Source organism: Triticum aestivum, chromosome 2A, assembly GCF_018294505.1.
Source record: "Triticum aestivum cultivar Chinese Spring chromosome 2A, IWGSC CS RefSeq v2.1, whole genome shotgun sequence".
Taxonomy (NCBI): domain Eukaryota; kingdom Viridiplantae; phylum Streptophyta; class Magnoliopsida; order Poales; family Poaceae; genus Triticum; species Triticum aestivum.
In genome coordinates this window covers 248,403,424-248,430,062 of record NC_057797.1, presented here as the reverse complement: position 1 = coordinate 248,430,062, position 26,639 = coordinate 248,403,424, and positions in this window count along the sequence as shown.

Genomic DNA, 26,639 nt, shown 5'->3' with positions numbered 1-26,639 from the left:
AATTTGAAATGGGGATGACAGAACCCCTAGCACCCCCCCTGGAACAACTAGGGTTTACTAAAAACTTTTTCAATGAACCTGAAATGCCCTTCTAAAAAGCCCACCCTTTTTGTTTTGGGTTAAAACCTTAGACAAAAATGATGCACATTTTTCTGGGACATCTTAAGCTCACTGAATTAATTCTTATAGTATTTGCATTTGGGCATTTAAATGCTATAAAATATTTTAAATGCTCAAATAATCATAAACCAAAATGTTTGCTGTTGGATATATTCTAAGCAGTGGCCATGATTAATTTTATGATTTATGGAAATGCCCTGGCATTTTTAATAAAGCCCTGAAGTTACAGAAATAATAGAATAAATAGAAAACAGAAAAGGAGAGAGAGAACAAAACTTACCTGGCGCAGCCCACCTAGCCCACCGGCTCGGCCCAGTCCACTGGCTCTTGCTAGTCGTCCTCCTCCTCCTGCCAGGAGGACGAGAAGCGCATGGCCGGCGCCCGCGGCCACACGCTGGCCACCTCCTGCTTCCGCCGACACCCCGGACGCGCCTACGAGTGCCACGAACTCCCCCATGCCCCCCTCTCTTTCTCCCCACTCTCCCCGTGGCCTCTCCCCCTCTCTAGCTCTCTCCCCATCCCCTGCCGAGCGCAGCCGTCGCCGCTGACAAGCACCACCACAGCCACCGCCATCCACTCGCTGCCTCGCCGTGCCAAGAAGCTCCACCGTCGTCTGTTGCTTCGCCTCGACCCATCCCCGAGTGCTCGCACGCCCCGGAGACGCTGCACCGAGCTTGTCTTCAACCTCGGTCGCCGAAGATCCCCCTCGCCGCCCCGCTCGCTCAAGCTCTTCCCCGAGCTTGCCCTTCGCTCCCCTGCAACCGCAGTGAGCTACTGACCCGTTTCCCCCTCTCCCCGCACTCGTTTGCGCCCTCTAACCCCCATGGCCATCGGAGCCGAAGCTGGCCGCAGCCACCGCACGTCGCCGTCGTGGCCACAACCACGTTGGGTCGCAACCGAGCATGCCTTCGTCTTCAACGCACTCGCAGGAGCCCGTAGCACCCCCGCGCGCCCCTCGTCATGCCTGCTAGCGACTAGTTCAACCTCGCCCGAACTCCGGCCGCCGCGGACGTGCTCGCCGTCGTCGTCTCCGGCCACCCCAGCTCCACCTACTGCCACCACTCGACGCGGCTCACTCCCCGCATCACGTAGATGGTCTCCGTCATCCTTTTGGTCGCCGGAGTGCAAAACCCGAGCCTTCCGCCGTGTCTGGCCTCGCCGGCGGCTAAACGCAGGCGAGTTTGACCCCCTTTGACCGTGGACTGACGTGTGGACCCAGGTTGACTCCCCCCTGAGCCTATGACAGGTGGGGCCGACCTGCTAATTAGTTTAGGATTAGAGTTAACTAATTTTAATTAGTTTAGTCACGGACATGTGGGCCCGGGCCCCACTGACAGTTAATTAGTACTAATTTAATCATGTTAATTAGCTGAGCCACTGACAAACAGGGCCCACCAGTCAGGTTTGACCTGGCCGACCCAGTTGACCCGCTGACGTCACACCTATGTCATGCTGACGCATTAATTCAATTACTGGAATTATTCTTATATAGGAAATTACAGAAAATAGCCAAAACTTCTAAAAATCATAGAAAATCAACCATAACTCCAAATCTAACAATTTATATATGAAAAATGATTAGAAAAATTCAATCTATCCATCTGTAATGGTTTCATGCATGACAAAACAAGTTAACCTTGTTGTTTAAGCAGAATAAGATAATGCACTAATAAGGCCATGTTAAATGAGCTAACATTTGAATCTTTGATTCAAATGAGTTCATTCCCTTCTGTTTTAGCTTGCATTAGGCCAAGACACTTTCATTTTGCCATGTCATAGCATGCATCATATTGTTGCATATCGTCATGTGTTGATTATGTTTGGTGTGTCTTTCGTGGTAGGTTCTGCCTCCGAGGATAACCCCGAGTATCCGTCTGAAGGGCAGTACCCTACTACCACTACATCAGGCAAGCAACCCATTGATCATTCCGATACAAACCCATGTTCTCGCTTCTGCTCTTGTTTACTGCATTAAGACAACGCGATTCAAACTGCTGTGTGCTACGGTAGTTGAACCCTTATCCTCTGCATGACCTGTCATTGCCACAGTAACTAGATGAAACCCACTAGCATGTGTAGGAGTTGATTGAGCCATGTATGTGTTTCCTACCTTGCTATGCCTGCTATGCTTAGAGTTGTGTCAGGTCTGGTTCATCTGGGTGATGGGCTAGAGTGAAATGATTATGTCGGTAATGTGAGGGATGTGTTGAACATGATTTGGTAAAGGTATCGATGAGAGGCCATGTAGGAGTACATGGTGGGTTGTTTCATTGAGGCCGTCCCTAAGAACTGAGATCTGTATGTGTGATTTAAGATTCAGTTACTACCATACATTGGGCCCGAAACCAATGGACCCTCTCGGCTTCTTAATCACCCTAGTACTCTGTCCAGGAGTTGCAAATAGTTTCTGGTGTTTGTAGGTTATGTGTTGGCGGCCGTGCGTAGCGCTGACCCTAGGGGTGGGCTATGTTGCGGTAGATACACCGTGGCACGGTGTACCGAGTCACCCGTTTGGTGTCTCGGGAACCCTGTTCACATCGTTCGGGGCCGTATGTGGAAACCTCGGCCGGACTCCCTGCGGATGGAACCTGAATAGGCGATAAACCTGGACTAGAGGCTTGAGTGTTAGGTAGGCCGTGGCCGACACCCTCGTTGGGCTTCCGCTTGAAGGTTGCCGAGTACATGTCGTGTAAACGGCGGTAAGTGGTGAAAGCGTGTATGAAGAAGTACACCCCTGCAGGGTATAAAACTATTCGAATAGCCGCGTCCGCGGTAAAGGACTACTTGGTTGCCTATACAGTTCATAGACAAGCTAATGGATACTACTAAAAGACTCAAGATAAGTGTGAGTACCGAGGATGGCCCTCTCGTAGGATGACGAGGGAGGATCCCCGGTGGAGTATTGTGTTGGTGATTAGTGGACTCGTGTGCGAAAAACTGTTTTACTAGTGGAGTTCCGTAGGATAGCTTAGCCAAGAGTCAAAGCTGGCTTGCTGCAATAACTCCACCACCTTCTTGAGAATGAGCATGTATAGTAGGTTCTGATGTAAGACTTGCTGAGTACCTTTGTACTCATGTTTGCTTAATTACTGTTTTCAGACGACAACACCGCCCCCTCCGATGGGTTTTATGTAGACCTTGATGTCGACGAGTGACTAGCCACCCAGGTGGTGATCCTGGCCATGGAGGGCCCTATGTAGATAGACAGGCTTCGAGAAGCCTTCTTGCTTTCTAGTGTCTGTACTCAGACTATTTGCTTCCGCATGTGCTTGTATGCTTGTATGACTTGAGTGTCGGGTCATGTGACCCCTACCTGTATGAACATGTTATGTATGGCTCTCTGGAGCCTTTAAATAAAGTACTTGAGTTGTAGAGTTTTGTTGTGATGCCATGTTGTATGTACTCATATCGGGCATATTGTGTGTATGATTGAAATGCTTGGTATGAGTGGGATCCGACAATCTAGTTGTTTATCCTTGGCAGCCTTTCTTATGGGGAAATGTAGTCTAGTGTTCCTCGAGCCATAGTAGTCCGCTACCGCCCGGTCCACCGGAGTCCTGCTAGCCCAGCACTATTGCTCAGGACACTTGACTGGCCGATATGTGTTTCACTTCGTTCCTATGTCTGTCCCTTCGGGGAAATGTCACGCGGTGACATCCGGAGTCCTGCCTAGCCTGCTACAGCCCGGGTTCCCCGGAGTCCTGTTAGCCCAGTGCTACAGCCCGGATTCACTCGCTGATGACCGACATGCTCGATGTGATTCATGTATTCCTGTCTCCATAGGTCTGCGCCGCTTTGGGTTCACGACTAGCCATGTCGGCCCGGGTTCTCTGTCATATGGATGCTAGCGACATTATCATATACGTGAGCCAAAAGGCGCAAACGGTCCCGGGCCATGGTAAGGCGACACCCGTGGGAATACCGTGCGTGAGGCCGCAATGTGATATGAGGTGTTATCGGCTAGATCGATGTGACTTGGAATCGGGGTCCTGACAGCGTTGGCATCAGAGCCGGACTGCCTGTAGGTTCGTTGAGCCAAACTGGTCGATGTCGAGTCTAGAAATGCTTTAGTTATATGTAGTGGAATTGATTGTGGGAGGGAACGTAAGGATCTTTTACTCCTTTACCTTATGCCCTCTGATCTGAGTCATTCTCTTCTCATTCAACGTGGGTTAAGGACTAGGCTCTCTTCTTCTATCAGGTTCACGTGTTACTAATCCGTAGTAGCTTATAGGATTGTTGTTACAAGCCTCAGTACAGTTTCTACTACTTTTAGTATGTTGTCAGTTGAATCAGAACCTTGATATGATGTTGTTGAGTGGTATTGCAAACTGTTGTGGATGTCTCAAATCTTTTTCTGAGCATTTACAGCTGTTATGCTGTCCAATTTTCCCTAGAAATTCTAATGCCTTTGCATTGTGGTTGTGCTTTCAGATGGCCACTCGTGCTCAAAATCAAGTGGTTCGCCTGACCCGGTGCCTCGATGTGCCCGGTCATACTGCTATGTTAGTCCGGGTAATGATCGAGACGGGTTACCGTTGGTATCCCGAATACACTGTCGAAGAGCAGTTCAGAGACTTCAACCAGAGCCAGTACCTCTGTACCGTCAGGATATATCCCTCTTATCCTGGAGCCACTGAGCCCCTTCACTGTTCCTATGGACTCGGGGTTACTGTTGAGATGGCTGTGCAGGATGCTGCCTATTCCATGATGACCATCATGCGAGTCCGGACTGGCCTGCTTCGGAACACCGACTTCCGTTATATGCCAGCTTCACTTCCGGGAGCGCAAGGGTATCTCCAGGCTATCTATGCTGACCCCACACATGAGGAGTCACTACTCCGCACCACTGCCGAGATGCTCGAGGATAAGGACCGCGAAAATCGGGCCTTGCGTATGGAGCTTTTTAACTCTCGTGCTGATCACTGGGCCACTTTGACTCGGTTTGCACCGGCGGTACAGGCAGGATACATGGATCTGAGGGATCTGTACCCTGTACGATCTGGATTGCCAGATTGTATGGAGTGGCGCGATGTGGGAGGCATCACCCCTCCTCGTGGTCCCCGTCTGCCACCACCTGTGGGACCAAGGCCACATCCGAGTCCCTTTGGTCCGCAGGTTCCGCAGGACCGTCTGTTCCCAGATGATCATGTTCCACTTCCAGGTTTTGGTGGCGACTTCTATGAGGATTACTACGGAGCCGTCTGAGCTAGTAGTAGTTCCACTAGTATTGTAGTAGTTGTATTCTCCACAGTCCTGCGTGACCGTGGGATACGACTTGGTGTGTATCACGCTCCGGAGGTGTAGGAAAATAATGTATAGGAGCTTGGAATGCCTCCGATGAGATGTAATGTCTTTCACCGTAGTTGTACTCTAGCCTGGGCTTGTACTAAACTATGTACGGTGTGTATGACCAATGGTATATATATGGCAGTTTCTATATTACCATGTCGTGCAATGAACATCTCTGCATTCCGTGTTATCCATTACATTCTGCACTTCCTTGCTAAGTTTGTGCCATCCTTATCTAAACCGTTGTCTTGTTTTCTCTAGGATGGTCAACACCCGCAGCAACCCTGCTGCCCCGGAGCAGGGGGAAGCCAGTGCAGCTAGGGGTGAAAATCTGCCTCACCCGCCTTCTCTGGCCGAAGTGATGCTGGAGGCGGAAAGAAACAAGCGTGAGACTAACCGCCTGCTAGAGCGGATTGAGCAGAACACTGCACGCCATCAGCGAAATGACTTGGTGTCAATCAATGACTTCATCAAGCTGTACCCACCAAAGTTTAACCATTCCGTCGAGCCCCTCGACGCGGATGACTGGCTTCGCAGCATCACCCACAAGCTACGTTCTGCCAACGTAGCCGAAGCTGATAAGGTTACTTATGCTGCCTATCACCTCGAAGGCCCTGCTAGCCTCTGGTGGGAAAACTTTGAAGCTATGCGCCCGGTCGGCCAAATCACTACTTGGGCTGAATTCAGTGAGGCTTTCCGTGAGCATCACATTCCGGAAGGTCTCATAGATCGCAAGAGGGAAGAGTTCTGCAGTTTCACCCAAGGAAGACTGACTGTGGATGCATATAGTCGTGAATTTGGGAATCTGGCACGATATGCTCCTGAAGAAGTATCTACCGATGCTAAGAAGCAGGCAAGGTTCCGCAAGGGACTTAGCCCTGAGCTTCGCCGCGATCTTCGTCTGCACGAGTGCACCTCCTTTCAGAAGTTGGTCAATAAAGCCATCAGTGCTGAGTCAGGCCAGTCTGACTATGACGCTTCATGCAAGCACTCACGTGATTTTGGCTCTTCATCCGGCTCTGGAGCTCAGAAGCGCCGGGTGTGGATTCCAAGCACGGCACTGCCACCCAGGTTCATTCCGAGGCCATCCTTTGAGGCGCCTCGTCCCAACCAGCAGTTTGCACCGCCCAAGCCCTATGGTGGCCCCGCTGCTAATGCTGCTCCACGTCCCAATGTTGTGACGTGTTTCAAGTGTGGAGAGCCGGGTCACTATAGCCGAGAGTGTCCCCAGAACAACAACCACAATCAGTCTGGGAAGTCCGTTGGCCGTGGTAAGCCGGCGGGAAAGACCTTCTACGCCAAGCCGGTCACCACTGCACGTGGCCATGTCAACTATGTCTCAGCCGAGGAGGCTCATGAGGATCCTAACGTCGTCCTTGGTACGCTCCTTGTTAACTGCCATCCGACATCTGTTCTTTTCGATACTGGAGCATCTCATTCATTCATATCCGAGAACTATGCTCGATTGCATAACACGACATTCTGTGACATGCCCACTTCCATGGTAATTCAAACTCTGGGTTCCAAATGGCAAACTTCTAGAGTAAGCCATGGGAACGAAATTCTTGTCGATAGACTTGTCTTCCTTGCATCCTTAATAGCTCTCAAGTCCTCGGACATAAACATCATCTTGGGTATGGACTGGATGTCAGCTCATTATGCTAAGATTGATTGTGCCACTAGAACCGTTCAACTTACTCACCCATCGGGCAAGACAGTCAATGTCTTAACTCGAGTGGCCAAGCGCCAGCTTTACTCCCTAAATGCCAACCCCCTTCCAGACCTTGAGGATATTCCGGTAGTCCGAGACTTTCCGGATGTCTTTCCAGAAGAACTGCCAGGTGTTCCACCTGACAGGGATGTCGAGTTCGTGATAGACCTTGTTCCAGGAACCGTTCCAATTTCTAGAAGACCCTATAAGATGGCACCCTTAGAACTAGCCGAGCTTAAGAACCAACTCGATGAGTCCTTGAAAAAGGGTTTCATCCGTCCTAGTTCCTCTCCTTGGGCTTGCCCCGTCCTCTTCGTCAAGAAGAAGGATGGAACGGATCGGATGGTTGTAGATTACCGACCTATCAACTTGGTCACTATCAAGAACAAGTATCCGCTTCCCAGGATCAACGATCTGTATGACCAGCTCGCTGGATCCTCAGTCTTTTCCAAGATGGATTTGAGGTTGGGCTACCATCAAATCAAAATCAGAAACGGGGACATTCCCAAAACGGCCTTTGTTACTCGTTATGGCCAATACGAGTACACCGTTATGTCTTCGGTTTAACCAATGCCCCAGCCACTTCTCTCGGTTAATGAACTCGGTCTTCATGGAGTATTTGGATAAATTCGTCGTAGTCTACCTCGATGACATACTCATCTACTCCAAGAATGAAGAGGAACATGCCGAACATCTAAGGCTGGTATTGACGAAACTTCGAGAGCATCGCCTTTATGCCAAATTCTCCAAGTGTGAATTTTGGTTGCCAGAAGTGACCTATCTAGGCCATGTAATCTCTGGTAAGGGTATTGCTGTCAATCCCGAGCGAGTTCAAGCCGTCCTTGATTGGACTCCACCTGAGACGGTCAAGCAAGTTCGGAGCTTCCTTGGCTTAGCGAGCTATTGCCGCCGCTTCGTCGAGAATTTCTCCAAGGTTGCTAAACCTCTAACTGAACTCCTCAAGAAAGATAAAAAGTTCGAGTGGACCCCACAGTGCGAGTTCAGCTTTCAGGAACTGAAAAGACGCCTGACATCTGCTCCCGTACTGGTACCACCAGATTTCTCCAAGGACTTTATTATCTATTGCGACGCCTCGCGACAAGGACTAGGTTGCATACTCATGCAAGATCGTCAGGTAATTGCCTATGCTTCACGGCAATTACACCCACATGAGGAAAACTATCCCACACATGATCTAGAGCTTGCAGCTGTAGTCCATGCACTCAAAACTTGGCGACATTACCTCCTCGGTAATCGTTGCGAGATTTTCACCGATCACCAAAGTTTGAAATATATCTTCACCCAACCGGATTTGAATCTCAGGCAACGACGTTGGGTCGAGTTGATCTCGGATTACGATTTAGGAATAACTTACACCCCGGGCAAAGCCAATGTCATGGCTGATGCGCTAAGTCGTAAATCTTATTGTAACAACCTGATGTTACAACAAAGTCAACCACTTCTCCACGAGGAATTGCGTAAGCTCAATCTTCACATTGTCCCTCGAGGATTCCTATCCACCCTGGTGGCGAAACCTACCCTTACGGATCAGATCATCAAGGCACAGAAGGTAGATATGGGAATCTCCCATATTAGAAGAAACATTAAGAAAGGAGTCGCAAATTGTTTCTCCGTTGATGATCAAGGTGTCGTATACTTTGGAAACCGTTTAGTGGTTCCCAAGGCACGAAACCTGAGGCGGCTGATCCTTAAGGAAGCTCATGAATCCCCTCTCACCATTCATCCCGGTAGTACTAAAATGTATCAAGACCTACGCCAGAGGTTTTGGTGGACTAGGATGAAGAGAGAAATCGCTCAATACATTGCTAATTGCGACGTTTGTCGTCGTGTTAAAGCAGAGCATCAATGGCCTACTGGCACCCTTCAACCTTTGGCTATTCCTGAGTGGAAATGGGATAAAATCAGTATGGATTTCATCACTGGGTTTCCCAGGACCAAGAGAGGGAATAATGCCATCTTCGTCGTGATCGATCGTCTTTCCAAAGTAGCCCATTTCCTACCTGTTCGTGAGAGTATCACCGCTAGCCAGCTAGCTGACTTATACATCTCCCGAATAGTGTCTCTTCATGGTGTCCCATTGGAAATTAACTCAGACCGTGGGAGTCTCTTCACCTCTCGATTTTGGGAAAGTTTCCAAAATGCTATGGGAACTCGTCTCTCTTTTAGCACCGCCTTCCATCCTCAATCAAGTGGTCAAGTAGAGCGAGTCAATCAAATTCTGGAAGATATGCTCCGAGCTTCTGTCATCTCATTCGGAATGGGTTGGGAGAAATGCCTTCCATTCACGGAGTTTGCTTATAACAATAGTTATCAAGCTAGCTTGGGCAAAGCTCCTTTCGAAGTTCTCTATGGACGAAAATGTCGAACGCCTCTTAACTGGTCAGAAACCGGGGAAAGACAACTCTTTGGCCCGGATATGATCCAGGAAGCAGAAGAGCAGGTTCGCGTTATTCGTGAGAAATTGAAAACAGCCCAATCTCGTCAAAAGAGCCAATATGACCGTAAACATAAGCTCATGACTTATGAAGTTGGCGAGAAGGCTTACCTTCGGGTTACCCCGTTAAAGGGAACCCATTGTTTCGGTATCAAAGGCAAATTGGCTCCTCGTTACATCGGACCCTTCCGCATTCTTGCCAAAAGAGGAGAAGTTGCCTACCAATTGGAACTACCTTCGCATCTTTCCAGAGTTCACGATGTCTTCCACGTTTCTCAACTCAGGCGTTGCTTCACGGATCCTATCCGTGGAGTGGACCACGAAATGCTTGATCTACAAGATAACCTCTCATATCGGGAATATCCCGTTCATATCCTTGATCAAGCCGAGCGTACCACTCGACGCCATAATATCAAGTTTCTCAAGGTTCAATGGTCACACCATTCCGAAAAGGAAGCCACTTGGGAAAGGGAGGATCATCTTCGACTCGAGTACCCCACCTTCTTCCCGGAGGATCCTAAATCTCGGGACAAGATTCTTTTGAGTGGGGGTGAGTTGTCGCCCTGCCAAGAAGCTCCGCCGTCGTCCGTTGCTTCGCCTCGACCCATCCCCGAGCGCTCGCTCGCCCCGGAGACGCTGCACCGAGCTCGTCTTCAACCTCGGTCGCCGGAGATCCCCCTCGCCGCCCCGCTCGCTCCAGCTCTTCCCCGAGCTCGCCGTTCGCTCCCCTGCAACCGCAATGAGCTACTGACCCGTTTCCCCCTCTCCACGCGTTCGTCTGCGCCCTCTAACCCCCATGGCCATCAGAGCCGAAGCTCGCCGCCGCCACCGCACGTCGCCATCATGGCCACAACGACGTTGGGTCGCAACCGAGCACACCTTCATCTTCAACGCACTCGCAGGAGCCCATAGCACCCCCGCGCGCCCCTCGTCGTGCCTGCTAGCGACTAGTTCAACCTCGCCCGAACTCTGGCCACCGCGGACCTGCTCGCCGCCGTCGTCTCCGGCCACCACAGCTCCACCTACTGCCACCACTCAGCGCGGCTCACTCCCCGCATCACGTAGATGGTCTCCGCCGTCCTTTTGGTCGCCGGAGTGCAAAACCCGAGCCCTCCGCCGCGTCTGGCCTCGCCGGCAGCTAAACGCCGGCGAGTTTGACCCCCTTTGACCGTGGACTGACGCGTGGGCCCAGGTTGACTCCCCCCTGAGCCTATGACAGGTGGGGCCGACCTGCTAATTAGTTTAGGATTAGAGTTAACTAATTTTAATTGGTTTAGTCGCTAACATGTGGGCCCAGGCCCCACTGACAGTTAATTAGTACAAATTTAATCCTGTTAATTAGCTGAGCCACTGACAGACAGGGCCCACCAGTCAGGTTTGACCTGGCCGACCCAGTTGACCCGCTGACGTCACACCTATGTCATGTTGACACATTAATTCAATTACTGGAATTATTCTTATATAGGAAATTCCAGAAAATAGCCAAAACTTCTAAAAATCATAGAAAATCAATCATAACTCCAAATCAAACAATTTATATATGAAAAATGATCAGAAAAATTCAATATATCCATCTGTAATGGTTTCATGCATAAAAAAAATAAGTTAACCTTGCTGTTTAAGCAAAATAAGATAATGCACTAATAAGGCCATGTTAAATGAGCTAACATTTGAATCTTTGATTCAAATGAGTTCATTCCTTTCTGTTTTAGCTTGCATTAGGCCAAGACACTTTCATTTTGCCATGTCATAGCAGGCATCATATTGTTGCATATCGTCATGTGTTGATTATGTTCGGTGTGTCTTTCATGGTAGATTCTGCCTCCGAGGATAACCCCGAGTATCCGTCTGAAGGGCAGTACCCTACTACCGCTACATCAGGCAAGCAACCCATTGATCATTCCGATACAAACCCATGTTCTCGCTTCTGCTCTTGTTTACTGCATTAAGACAAAGTGATTCAAACTGCTGTGTGCTACGGTAGTTGAACCCTTATCCTCTGGATGACCTGTCATTGCCATAGTAACTAGATGAAACCCACTAGCATGTGTAGGAGTTGATTGAGCTGCGTATGTGTTTCCTTCCTTGCTATGCCTGCTATGCTTAGAGTTGTGTCAGGTTTGGTTCATCTGGGTGATGGGCTACAGTGAAATGATTATGTCGGTAATGTGAGGGATGTGTTGAACATGATTTGGTAAAGGTATCGATGAGAGGCCATGTAGGAGTACATGGTGGGTTGTTTCATTGAGGCCGTCCCTAAGAACTGAGATCTGTATGTGTGATTTAAGATTCAGTTACTACCATACATTGCGCCCGAAACAATGGACCCTCTCGGCTTCTTAATCACCCTAGTACTCTATCCAGGAGTTGCAAATAGTTTCTGGTGTTTGTAGGTTATGTGTTGGCGGCTATGCGTAGCACTGACCCTAGGGGTGGGCTATGTTGTGGTAGATACACCGTGGCACGGTGTACCGAGTCACCTGTTTGGTGTCTCGGGAACCCTGTTCACATTGTTCGGGGCCGTATGTGGAAACCTCGGCCGAACTCCCTGTGGATGGAACCTAAATAGGCGATAAACCTGGACTAGAGGCTTGAGTGTTAGGTAGGCCGTGGCCGACACCCTCATTGGGCTTCCGCTTAAAGGTTGCCGAGTACATGTCATGTAAACGGCGGTAAGTGGTGAAAGCGTGTATGAAGAAGTACACCCCTGCAGGGTATAAAACTATTCGAATAGCCGCGTCTGCGGTAAAGGACTACATGGTTGCCTATACAGTTCATAGACAAGCTAATGGATACTACTAAAAGACTCAAGATAAGTGTGAGTATCGAGGATGGCCCTCTCGTAGGATGACGAGGGAGGATCCCCGGTGGGGTATTGTGTTGGTGATTAGTGGACTCGTGTGCGAAAAACGGTTTTACTAGTGGAGTTACGTAGGATAGCTTAGCCAAGAGTCAAAGCTAGCATGCTGCAATAACTCCACCACCTTCTTGAGAATGAGCATGTATAGTAGGTTCTGATGTAAGACTTCCTGAGTACCCTTGTACTCATGTTTGCTTAATTACTATTTTCAGACGACAACACCGCCCCCTCCGATGGGTTTTATGTAGACCTTGATTCGACGAGTGACTAGCCACCCAGGTGGTGATCCTGGCCATGGAGGCCCCTATCTAGATAGACAGGCTTCGAGAAGCCTTCTTTCTTTCTAGTGTCTGTACTCAGACTATTTGCTTCCGCATGTGCTTGTATGCTTGTATGACTTGAGTATTGGGTCATGTGACCCCTACCTGTATGAACATGTTATGTATGGCTCTCTGGAGCCTTTAAATAAAGTACTTGAGTTGTAGAGTTTTGTTGTGATGCCATGTTGTATGTACTCATATCGGGCATATTGTGTGTATGATTGAAATGCTTGGTATGAGTGGGATCTGACAATCTAGTTGTTTATCCTTGGCAGCCTTTCTTATGTTCCTCGAGCCATAGTAGTCTGCTACAGCCCGGTCCACCGGAGTCCTGCTAGCCCAGCACTACTACGCAGGACACTTGACTGGCCGACATGTGTTTCACTTCGTTCCTATGTCTGTCCCTTCAGGGAAATGTCACACGATGAAATCCGGAGTCCTGCATTGCCTACTACAGCCTGGGTTCCTCGGAGTCCTATTAGCCCAGTGCTACAGCCCGGATTCACTCGCTGATGACCGACATGCTCGATGTGATTCATGTATGCCTGTCTCCATAGGTCTGCGCCGCTTTGGGTTCATGACTAGCCATGTAGGCCCGGGTTCTCTATCATATGGATGCTAGCGACACTATCATATACGTGAGCCAAAAGGCGCAAACGGTCCCGGGCCATGGTAAGGCGACATCCGTGGGAATACCGTGCGTGAGGCCGCAATGTGATATGAGGTGTTACCGGCTAGATCGATGTGACTTGGAATCGGGGTCCTGACACTACCGAACTCAAGTGGGAGTTCGACGAGGATTCAGGCTATTACTATGTTCCTTTTCTGGATGATTAGTAGAGGAGCCCAGTTGGGGCGATCAGGGATCTAGCAATTGGGGTTGTCTTTCCTTATTTTGGTGCCGTAGTCGGACCTTGATTGTATTCTGGATGATGTATGCTATATTTATGTATTGTGTGAAGTGGCGATTGTAAGCCGACTCTTTATCCCTTTCTTATTCAGTACACGGGATGTGTAAAGATTACCCCCCTTGCGACATGCCTACCATGTGGCTATGCCTCTACGTCGTGCCCCGACACATGGGAGATATAGCCGCATTGTGGGTGTAACATCCAGGGTCCAGGGGGTATTATCATATCTCTCATACCCCTCTCCATTATCCTTGTGATTTTCTTCCGTTTTCTGCTTGAAGAAAATAAGAAAGAAAAGAAAAGGGAGATAGCTACCTAGCGCGGCCACATGGGCCTTCTCCAACCCAGCGAATAGCCGAGCCACAGCCCAGCCTAGGCTCCCCCTGGTAATTTTCTCTCCTATGCAATCCTTTGGCCCCACATGTCATCCTCACTCCTTCCTCCTTTCTTCCCCCTTGTAACTTTTCTTCTCTCACACTAACTCTCGGGAGAGAGCACGCACATGGCCACTGAGGCAGCCAGCCGAGCCGCGTCCCCTCCTATAAAGCTAAGTTCCGCGCCCTAGGGTTTCCCTCTTCCCCCTTGCCGCAGCTAGCCTCTCCCTTCCCCTGCTTCTTCTTCTTCTTCACCAGACAAAGCTCCCGAGAGAAAATCCCGCATTCGTCGTTCGTTCTCGTGGCCGGTGAGCCTCAAGCACCGGACCGACATGGCTTCCTGCTCCAAGACCCCGTCCTCATCCCATCTGCGCTAGCAGTGGACTGGATCGTCTACACAACCACGCCATCTTCGTCATCTTCTACCTCGGCTTCATCTACTTCAAGAACACCGGCGGTCAACGCCTAGCATCGCCGTCTCCATCACTTCCCCTTCCTCCTCATCGTCTTGATCGATCCCCTGGTGAGCATTCGCTCATCACAGCCCTCTCTCTGCTCCGTTCCAAGCATTGTAGATACCGTCCCTCACGAACAGGAGCTCTGACCACCATGTCTGCCAAGGTCGCGAGCTCGAGCCTCCTGCACCCACGCGCCTCACCTATGCATGCATCCACATGGGCGTCGACGCATCCACGCATCACGTCGCTCGCAGCATGCACGACCACTCGTCTCCTCGCCATGCACCGCCGGCCCGTTCCTGCCGCTGCCGCAACCGAGGCGAGTATGAGCTCGTCCTCGAGTTCCCGCACCCACCGCCTTGCACACGCTTGCTTGCGCACTTCACCACAGGAAGCCTCGTCAGTTTCTGCACCCCCGCCGGTGCTCTGCAATCACATTAGCTGTTGCTGCTGGCTCTCGTCGCCGGTGAGTCCCCGTGTGCATGCTTCAGTTTGCCCCTGGCCGCGATTTGCACCTGCTTATTTTCCTAGCGATCTAGCTTCCCATCACAAACACACAGCTGGCCTAGTGGCTAGAGCAGCCACTATTCTACCGAGAGGCCCAGGGCTCAAATCCCGAGGGCCACTGCCCTTTTTACACCAGGATTTGCTTGCCCAAGATCAAGCCCTTGTTCTTCTTCATCTAAGGCTGACGCCCTTTGTTCACACAAACTTTGAGACATCCCAGTGGTCGTCGCTGCGTGCACCCTTCCAGGGGATTGGGTCCTTGCTCATTTGGCCCACAATGTTTTTTTTCATTCTATGATTTTGTCATATATCCAATGCATGCATAATTTCAGAAATGGCATTAATTTGCATTGCTCATAATTAAATAACCATGCATCAGTTTTAAACAAGTCATATATGTAAAATGTTTAGAATTTTAGGTTCTTTCACAATATGCCACTTTCATCCATGATAAAAATGTTTAAAATGATGTTTAATTAAATTTTCTCAAATGCCATGCTAAAATGAATTATTTCATAACTAAATAACCGTAGCTCCAAATTTAGTATTCTATATGTAAATGGGGTAGAAAAATGCATAGTTTAACGTGGTGTACTTGATTTGCATGTTTAACAACTCTAAAATTGTGTTTAGGGTAGAACAGTACCAAACCCAAAATTATGCATATGGGGATTTTCCGAAATTGTTGTTTGTTGTTCCGGCTCATTTAAACTTGCATAGATAGGTAGTTTTATCATCTTTCACCTCTTGCCATGTTAACCAACATTTAATGTTGTTGAGTAGCATAAACGGGAGAGAACTAAATAAATGAATGTGGTGTTTCGTCAATATGCAACTCGTTGCATATTGAGCTCCACTTCACTTGTAGTGTTGTTTGTTGCACTTTGCCATGCCATGCCTCTTTAAACCGGACATGCATCATACATGATTGTGCATCATGCCATGTTTATGTGTTGTTTGTTTACTATGTTGTTTGCTTCTTTCCGGTTGTGCTTCTTCTCGATAGTCATGTTTCATTGCGAGTGTGAGGATCCATTCGACTACGCTGCATCGTCTTCTTCATGGACTCGTTCTTCTTCCTAGCGGGATTCAGGCAAGATGACCGTCACCTTGGATCTCACTACTATATTTGCTATGCTAGTTGTCGATGCTATCGCTATGTTGCGCTACCTACCACTTGTGTATCAAGCCTCCCAAATTGTCATGATTAGCGTCTAACCTTTTCACCCTTCCTAGCAAACCGTTGTTTGGCTATGTTACCGCTTTGCTCAGCCCCTCTTACAGCGTTGCTAGTTGCAGGTTGTTCCATGTTGGGACCTGGATATCATGGATATCATGGGATATCACAATACCTTTTATTTAATTAATGCATCTATATACTTGGTAAAGGGTGGAAGGCTCGGCCTTATGCCTGGTGTTTTGTTCCACTCTTGCCGCCCTAGTTTCCGTCATACCGGTGATATGTTCCTTGATTTTGCGTCCCTAACACGATGAGGGTTTATGGGTCCCTCTTGATAGTTTGATTTGAATAAAACTCTTCCATTAAGGCCCAACATTGGTTTTAACATTTGCCATAATAATACTTGAACCTAGTAATTAATTGGCATAGGGTGTCATGAACCCGAGGATTCCCCGAGGCGTCCATGCTGTTGGTCCCAAACGGGCAGACTGCGTGGCCCCTCGGGGAAACTCGAGGTATTTGGTATACATGTAAGCTGACCCGTCCAATGTACCCTGAGAACGAGAGCGCGCAACTCCTATCAGGCTAGGTCGGTGCATCGGGAGGTCTTGCTAGACTTGTTTTACCATTGTCGAAATGTCTTGTGCACCGGGATTCCGAGTCTGATCAGAGGGTCCTGCGATGGAGGATTGTCTCCGCGGATCGTGAGCTTGTCATGGGCTAAGTTGGGACACCCCTGCAGGGTTAAACTTTTGAGAGCGGTGCCCGTGGTTATGTGGCAAATGAGAATTTGTTAATATCCGGTTGTAGAGGACTTGAAGTAAACTTAATTATAATACACCAACCGCATGCGTAACCGTGACTGTCTCTTTTCAGGGAGGTTCGAGAGGAGAGCACGGTTGGGTTATGTTTGAATGTAAGTAGTTCAGGATCACTTATTGATCATTACTAGTTGGCGACCGTTTGCGTAGCTTATCATCTTACTGTTGTACTCGTATGTTAGCCACCATACGTTAGTTAGACGCTGCTGCAACCTCACCGCCTTACCCCTTCCTTACCCTTTAAGCTCTGCTATTCTTGATACCCATGGTAATGGGATTGCTGAGTTCTCGTGGCTCAAAGTTTACTACGCCAACAGTTGCAGGTACAGGTAATGCGACGATCATGACATGAGAGTGACGGTTGCTTGTGTTGGAGTTCTTCTGCTTCTTCTTGGTTCAGGGGATAGGTTCCTGGTCGGCAGCCTAGGCTAGCAGGGTGGATGTCCTTTGAGCTTGTGTTTGTGTTTCATCCGTAGTCAGATGTTGTTCTATGTATCCCAAATATGGCATTGTACTCTTGTGGTATTGTATGCCTTTTGTATGTATCCCAAATATTATGTAATGGTACGATGTAATGATATCCACCTTGCAAAAGCGTGTCAATATGCGGTTCTATCCGTGGTGGGACCTTCGAGTCCCTTTACGATAGTGTCCCATATTGGGTGTGATAAGTTGGTATCAGACCCTCGACCAACCATAGGAGCCTCCTTGATTGATCGCTGGCGTTGTTGAGTCTAGAAAAAAACTATTTTGAGTCTTAGGAATATATCTATCAGAGAGTAGGATTTCTTTTTACTCCTCAACCCCTTCGTCGCTCTGATGAGGACTCCGGACAAAGATGTTTTAGCATTCCTCTCCCCAATTTTCACTAAAAAAATTAGGATCACGCGGGTATCTTGGGATCGTTCTGATATTCTTGTGACGAGAACATTGTTCTTGGTGCCTCTTGACATTTAGGGGTTGTGGCAGTGTCCCGGCGAGTTGAGCTCCGAGGTGTTGTCGTCACAATTTTATCATTATAGTTCCGGTATAGCTGAGTTTTCGCCGACATCGAAAATCTCTTATATGCAGTTAGTGGTGAGATAACCTCGACGCCACCCAGTACTAGGACGGGAGTTCGGGACTATTGCCACAACTCATATATCGGATGCTTTTCGAAGGTCGAGGTACATGATTTCCCGAGTTTTCTTGGTTATGTGTTGACGGATGGATACAGTTGGAGCGTAGGGCTTGTTAGTTGTGTGATACATATTGTGCCTCCCTGTATCCCCGACACCAGATTGCATAACCAGAAAGTTTCGGGAGTTTTTAGGTGGGAATTCAAGTATCACATAGGATATCTTTCTGACAGACACATGATATGATATGGGGTCTATCATATGTTTGTTTCCGGCTTATTTCCCAAGCAAATCCTTCTTTTGTTTTTGTTGTGGTATTTGAGTTGCTTCGTTGTCAAGTGTTGATCCATACCTCTTCTAAACGGTGTTCTCATATTTCTATGGGAGTGCTAATCCTTCTTGCTTATCGAGATTTTCATGTCAATTCTTTTCCAACCGGTTCGCTTCTCGTCAAGATGATCCTATCATTTTCCCCATTCGCAAGATCACTTCTCAGTTTTCCCAACGTTGTTCATTTCACCCGTCCCAAATTGTCATCTTCTTTTCGAACCCACCCACCCATTTCTTCAAGGACTCAGATTTCTTAATCAAGTATCTTTTTATTATTATTGATGGGAAATCTCTCCATTCTTTTCCGTCAATGTTCTTATCCGGTGATTCTCAGGAAGATACTAAGGAAGCTTCAAGTTCATCATTGTTCGTCCTTTTTCTTCTCCGGTGGATTCAATTCAAGCTTTCGGTGTTGATCATATTCCTTTTCTCGTTTCAAATGCTTTCTCAAGCCGGTGCACCTCTTATTTGTTCACCTCTCTCTATTCATATCCGGAGTGCCGAAGGTACATCAGAAGATTCGTGCTTCCATTCTTAATCCGTTCAAGATATTTCGAGGTTGTTACCTTATTCAAGCCATTTAATTCAACCGGTGCAACCTCTATTTTCAAAAATTGTTCAATGGTGTATCTTTGAGTGGGCCCTAACCCACAGGTCTTTTCCCAGGATCTTACCTGAATGTTCTATTTTGCCGGAGCTATTCTCTAATTCTTTTTAAAGTTTGACATCGTAATGAATTTTCATCAGTCATATGCCTTCTCCAAGATTGTTTCAAATTCTTTTATTCTTTTGCTCAACCTTTCTTTTTTTAAGTCTTCCGGAGTGTCTCAACTATTCATGGTGGTGTTTCTTGTCGTCATTATCAGATTTGAAGACCGAAGAAGAACTTTCCTAAAGCTTGGTCCGCTCTCTTAAAGATTCGTGGTTCTAGTTTCATGCCATCCTCTCAAATCATTTGCAGTTGTGAGAATTCTTCTCATACCCATCTAAAGCATTTCATGAGTTCTTTCCATTTTATTCCTACAAAGGCCATCATTTTGGATTAATTCATTCTTGGCTTTAAACTCTCGTTCCCCAAATCTTACTGGTGCATCGCCCAAGTATTCCCTAGTCCGCTCGTGATCTCTTCATTCTCTTGTATCTGAATTTCCCCAAGTATCTTCATTTGTTTTATAATTCTTCCCGGCGAATTGTCCCTTTGATATGTTCTTTTTCAACTCCTAGCGGTGGTTCGTTCAAGACTTTCTCAAGATTGCGCTATATCTCTCCTTAACCCTTTCAACGAGAATGAGTAGTATGCCAAATCCATTGGTCATCAATTTAATTGATGAAGAATAAGCATAATGTAATTCTTATTCTTTTTTCATCGAGTGAACTCAATTCCTTATTCTGAAGGTTCATCAAAATTCTCGGTCTCAATTGTTTCATCTTTCTTTTTCCGGAGTTCCAAGTTTTCTTGGTTATATCATCGCAAAGCTCCATCCAATCATTGCAAGGCTTCACCTTGTGTTTTCAACTTCTCTTTCCTTTTGTTTGATCATTCTTTTGTTACCGCTGTTCTCATGAACGCTCAACATGGTGGTTCATCAATGATTTCGTTCGTTCTAGAAGCACTCTTCAAGATTCTTTTTGGAGGAGTTCAAGCATTCTTCATCGTGCATTTCGAACTGCAATTGTTCTCCATTATCTTTTGAGGTGGTGTTATGTCATTCTTGATAATTTCCCTTCTTGTTTCATGATTCACATGTTTTCAAGAGTGACATATTTTAAACCCATCATTTTCAATTCGTTCACGAGATCTTTTCAACCCAACAATTTCTTCGTTGGTGTTAGCTTGGTATATATTTCACTTATAGCCTTCCCTAAGGAATGTTGCTATTATGGTGTTTATCAATGATCCAAGTTTCCCCCTATTCTCGCGGTGAAAGAAGTTTTTCCATCTCTTCGTTCCTCTCAGCTAATCAATCTTTTGGTAGTGGCTAGTTGTCACCTGATAATTTTGAGATGTCTCCATAAGCCCACAAGGATCATATCCTTTCGTATTGGAGGATGTTGTTTTCTTAAATTTAATCCTTCTTTTTAAGGATGCTCTCTTAAATTTATTTCAGGTAGAACATGTTGTTTTCTTCTCCGTTCTTTTGATTCCATTCTTACATTTGTGCCGGAGGCATTGTGATGTTGCTCTCTTCGACCCATCGTCTCATTTTGTAAATATCATGTTCTTTTCCTTGCTTATCCATTTAGCCGGAGTGTTGTGTTTTCAATCGAGTTCTTTTCATCTTATCAAGTCTTGCATCTCTTTTCAACTGGAGTGATGTTCGAATTTGTTCTTCCTTGATCCTTGTTTATCTCGTTTCAACCAGAGTGGTTTCAGTTCCTTCTTGTCCATTGTGCTCGTCATTCGTAGCTTCCCAACCTCCAAGGTTGACATGGTGTTCCTTGTTTCTCTTTCTACTAGAGTGATTTCAAAGCCTAACTTCTCCCTCAAGCTCTTGGTTCTCGTCGTATTCCTTGTTCCTCTTGTCCAACGGACTGTTTGCAATCTTGTTCATCTCAAGGGTATTCTTTCTTTCAATTTGTTCAAGCTCGGCTCGTGGTTTCACTCTTTTGTCAAAGAAGGAACTTTGTTTACCTCTTCCTCCTCCGTTTCTCTTCGGTGCCATCCTTAGATCTCGGGATGAGATCTCTTGTAAGTGGGGGAGTGTTGTGACACCCCGAGACCGATGCTCCAATTGCCCTCTATTTATTTTAGTTGATATCGTGTGTTTTAATTGTTTGTTTCCATGTTCATAATAGTGCCATTCAATACTTGTTTTGTTTCTTGGTCATGGTGTGTTCACCGATGTCATCTTGTTTTGCATTGTTCCTTTAATTGTTGCATATGCCATGCTCATCTTTGTTATGTTGCATTGTGCCCTTGTCATGTTGCATTCCATCATGATCATCATGTGCATTGCATTCTTCATGGTGTTGTATTTCTCTATTCATGTCGTATGTATCAACCCCTTTGCTATCTCTCTCAAACCTAGCCATGCACCATCACCTTCTTCTTCCTCTTCTTTTACTTCTTTATGCAAGTGAGTTCTTCCCTGCCCCCATTAATGTTCATTCTATCCCCAAAAATCATGCACCATGCCTACACCCTCTCTGCCAATGTTCAGCTCATTTGAAGATGTTTTGTTGGGTTCAAAAATGCATCAAGTTTGAACTTAAATTCAAATTTGGTATATTTTTCAATCTCTAAACTGCTTTGGGCAGTTTATTCAAATACTTAATAAATCCAAGGTCTAGGAGATATTCTCATATCTCTCATACCCCTCTCCATTATCCCTGTGATTTTCTTTTGTTTTCTTCTTGAAGAAAATAAGAAAGAAAAGAAAAGGGAGAGAGCTCCCCAGCGCAGCCACATGGGCCTTCTCCAGCCCAGTGAACAACCGAGCCACAGCCTAGCCTAGCTTACCCTTGGTAATTTTCTCTCCTATACAATCCTTCCGCCCCACATGTCACCCTCACTCCCTCCTCCTTTCTTACCCCTTGGCACTTTTCTTCTCTCACAGTAACTCTCGGGAGAGAGCATGCACATGGCCACTGAGGCAGCCAGCCGAGCCGCGTCCCCTCCTATAAAGCTAAGCCCCGCGCCCTAGGGTTTCCCTCTTCCCCCTTTCCGCCGCCAGCCTCTCCCTTCCCCTGCTTCTTCTTCTTCTTCTTCTTCTTCTTCTTCACCAAATAGATCTCCCGAGAGAAAATCCCACCTCCATCGTTCGTTCTAGTGGCCGGTGAGCGTCAAGCACCGGACCCACATGTCTTCCTGCTCCAAGACCCCGTCCTCGTCCCATCTGCGCTCGCAGTGGACTAGATCATATGAACGATGACGCCATCTTCGTCATCTTCTACCTCGGCTTCATCTACTTCACGGACATCGGCGCTCAACGCCTAGCCTCGCCGTCTCCATCGCTTCCCCGTCCTCCTCGTCGTCTTGATGGAGCCACTGGTGAGCATTTTCTCCTTGCAGCCCTTTCTCTGCTCCGTTCCATGCGTTGTAGATGCCGTCCCTCGCGAATAGGAGCTCCGGCCACCATATCTGCCATGGTCGCGAGCTCGCAAGCTTCCTGCACCCACGCGCCTCACCTTTGCATGCATCCACATGGCCAACCACGCACCGACGCACCGCATCGCTCACAGCACCCGCGGCCACTCGTCTCCTCGCCGTGCCCCGCCGGCCCGTTCCTGCCGCTGCCGCAACCGAGACGAGTATGAGCTCGTCCTCGAGTTCCCGCACCCACCGCCTTGCACACGCTTGCTTGCGCACTTCACCACGGGAAGCCTCGTCAGGTTCCGCACCCTCGCCGGTGCTCTGCAATCACAACAGCTGTTCCTACTGGCTCTCGTCGCCGGCGAGTCCCCGTGCGCATGCTTCAGTTCGGACCTGGCCGCGATTTGCACCTGCTTATTTTCCTAGCAATCTAGCTTCCTAACATAAACACACAGTTGGCCTAGTGGCTAGAGCAGCCACTATTCTACCGAGAGGTCTAGTGATCAAATCCCGAGGGCCGCTGCCGTTTTTACACCAGTTTTTGCAAAGCCCTCGTTCTACTTTCATCTAAGGCTGACCCCGTCTGTTCGCACAAACTCAGAGCCATCCCAGTGGTCGTCCCTCGGTGCACCGTTTCAAGGGATCTGGGGTTCGATTTCCAGGAGGCCATGTTTTCTTTTACTTTTTCTCCCGCACACTCAGCCATTTCGGGCCAGATCCGTATGGGGCCTTGCTCATTCGGCCTGCAACATTTTTTTTATTCTGTGATTTTTCATATATCCAGTGCCTGCATAATTTCAAAAATGCCATTAATTTGCATTGCTCATAATTAAATAACCATGCATCAGTTTTAAACAAGTCATATATGTAAAATGTTTAGAATTTTAGGTTCTTTCACAATATGCCACTTTCATCCATGATAAAAAATGTTTAAAATGTTGTTTGATTAAATTTTCTCAAATGCCATGCTAAAATGAATTATTTCATAACTAAATAACCGTAGCTCCGAATTTAGTAATCTTTATATGTAAATGGGATACAAAAATGCATAGTTTAACATGGTGTACTTGATTTGCATGTTTAACAACTCTAAAATTATGTTTAGGGCAGAACAGTACCAAACCCAAAATTATGCATATGGGGATTTTTCGGAATTGTTGTTTGTTGTTTCTGCCTCATTTAAACTTGCATAGATAGGTAGTTTTATCATGTTTCACCTCTTGCCACATTAACCAACATTTAATGTTGTTGAGTAGCATAAACGGGAGAGAACTAAATAAATGAATGTGGTGTTTCCTCAAAATGCAACTCGTTGCATATTGAGCTTCACTTAACTTGTAGTGTTGTTTGTTGCATTTTGCCATGCCATGCCTCTATAAATCGGACATGCATCATACTTGAGTAGCATAAACGGGAGAGAACTAAATAAATGAATGTTGTGTTTCCTCAAAATGCAACTCGTTGCATATTGAGCTTCACTTAACTTGTAGTGTTGTTTGTTGCATTTTGCCATGCCATGCCTCTATAAATCGGACATGCATCATACTTGATTGTGCATCATGCCATGTTTATGTGTTGTTTGTTTACTATGTTGTTTGCTTCTTTCCGGTTGTGCTTCTTCTCGATAGTCCTATTTCATTGCGAGTGTGAGGATCCGTTCGACTACGTTGCATCGTCTTTTTCATGGACTCATTCTTCTTTCTAGCAGGATTTCAGGCAAGATGACTGTCACCTTCTATCTCACTACTATCTTTGCTATGCTAGATGTCGATGCTATCGCTATGTCGCGCTACCTACCACTTGTGTATCAAGCCTCCCAAATTGCCATGATTAGCCTCTAACCTTTTCACCCTTCCTAGCAAACCGTTGTTTGCCTATGTTACTGCTTTGCTCAGCCTCTCTCATACGGTTGCTAGTTGCAGGTTGTTCCATGCTGGGACCTGGATATCATGGATATCATGGAATATCACAATACCTCTTATCTAATTAATGCATCTATATACTTGTTAAAGGGTGGAAGGCTCAACCTTCTGCCTGGTGTTTTGTTCCACTCTTGCGGCCCTAGTTTCCGTCATACCGGTGTTATGTTCCTTGATTTTGCGTCCCTAACGCGGTGAGGGTTTATGGGCCCCTCTTGATAGTTCGCTTTGAATAAAACTCTTCCAGCAAGGCCCAACATTTGTTTTAACATTTGCCATAATAATACTTGAACCTAATAATTAATTGGCATAGGGCGTCATGAACCAGTGCTGATGGTGTTGGTCCCAAACGGGCAGACTGAGAGGTCGCCTGAGGGAAACTCGAGGTATTTGCTATACCTGTAGGCTGACCCATCCGGTGTACCCTGAGAACGAGATCGCGCAACTCCTATCAGGAAAGGTCCGTGCACCGGGAGGTCTTACTAGACTTGTTTTACCATTGTCTAAATGTCTTGTGCGCCAGGATTCCGAGTTTTATCGGAGGGTGCCGCGATGGAGGATTGTCTCAGCGGATCGTGAGCTTTTCATGGGCTAAGTTGGGACACACCTGCAGGGTTAAACTTTCGAGAGCTGTGCCTGCGGTTATCTGGAAGATGGGAATTTGTTAATATCTGGTTGTAGACGACTTGAAGTAAACTTAATTAAAATACATCAACTGCGTGCGTAACCATGACTATCTCTTTTCGGGGAGGTTCGAGAGGAGAACACGGTTGGGTTATGTTTGAACGTAAGTAGTTCAGGATCACTTATTGATCATTACTAGTTGGCGACCGTTTGCATAGCTTCTCATCTTACTCTTGTACTCTTAAGTTAGCCACCATATGATTCTTAGTCGCTGCTGCAACCTCACCACCTTACCCCTTTGGGATTGCTGAGTTCTGTGGCTCACAGTTTACTACACCAACAGTTGCAGGTATAGGTAATACGACGATCATGACGTGAGAGCGACGTTTTCTTGTGTTGGAGTTCTTCTTCTGCTTCTTCTTCGTTCAGGGGATAGGTTCCTGGTCGGCAGCCTGGGCTAGCAGGGTGGATGTCGTTTGAGCTTCTATTTGTGTTTCATCTGTAGTCGGATGTTGTTCTATGTATGATGTATTGATGTATTTTTGTGGCATTGTATGCCTTTTGTATGTATCTCAAATATTATATAATGGTACGATGTAATGATAGTCACCTTGCAAAAGCGTGTCAATATGCGGTTCTATCCTTGGTGGGACCTTCGAGTCTCTTTAGGATAGTGTCGCATATTGGGCGTGACATATAAGTAGGGGGAGGGGAACAGCAGAATGCACACGCGCCCTCCTCTCCCCTCGTCTCATCTTTCTCCTTCCTTTTCTTCCTGCCGCCATCGAACGTCTTCCTCTCACCGGAGTGCTGCTGCGGCCCGCCGTTGCCGGACTTCCTCATGCCGCAGCCACCTCGCACGGCCGCCGAGCCCAAAGCCCATGGCGCACAGCGGCCGCACGGTAGATTGGGACGGCTCCAATGTCCATTATTGGCACTTGGAATTTCTCCGCCACACCCTACGGCTCCCTCCGGCATCGGTCGTCAAGGTACACGTCCCCACCGAAAGGGAGATATTGTCGGCACCGGGAGACGGCGAGTACGTCGTCTTCTGGTCGCATTTTCTTCCCGGCTTGGCCTTCAGGCGAACGGATTCCTCCACTCGTTCATGGAATTCTATGGAGTGCAGCCCCACCACCTTACTCCAAACACGGTGGTGCTGCTCTCCAGCTTCAGCATTTGTGCGAGGGATACCTTGGCACGCTCCCGACACTCGAGCTGTGGGCGGAGCTCTTCTACATCAAGCTCGCACCGCCGCCAAGAATCAGGCGGCCCAGTGCGACGCCTGCGTCGTGGTGCGTCGCTCCAGAACCGGGACCCGCTTCCCGGCCCTCGCCATTCTTGAGTCTGCCAAGCTGGGCAGAGGTCATATTTCTATGCCGAGACTGATAACTCGAGGCGGGACTACATCAACTTGCCGGCTTACGTAGCTGGCCCGCCTGCCGAGCCCCACACTAGCTGGCGATTCCGGCCGAAGGCCCCGTCGGACGCCTCCTCCACTGCTCTCATCTGGCTCCACAAGATGATGGAGTCGGAGGGCCTCAGGGCGCCGGACCTGCTGGCCGCCTTCTGAAGGAAATATGCCCTAGAGGCAATAATAAAGTTA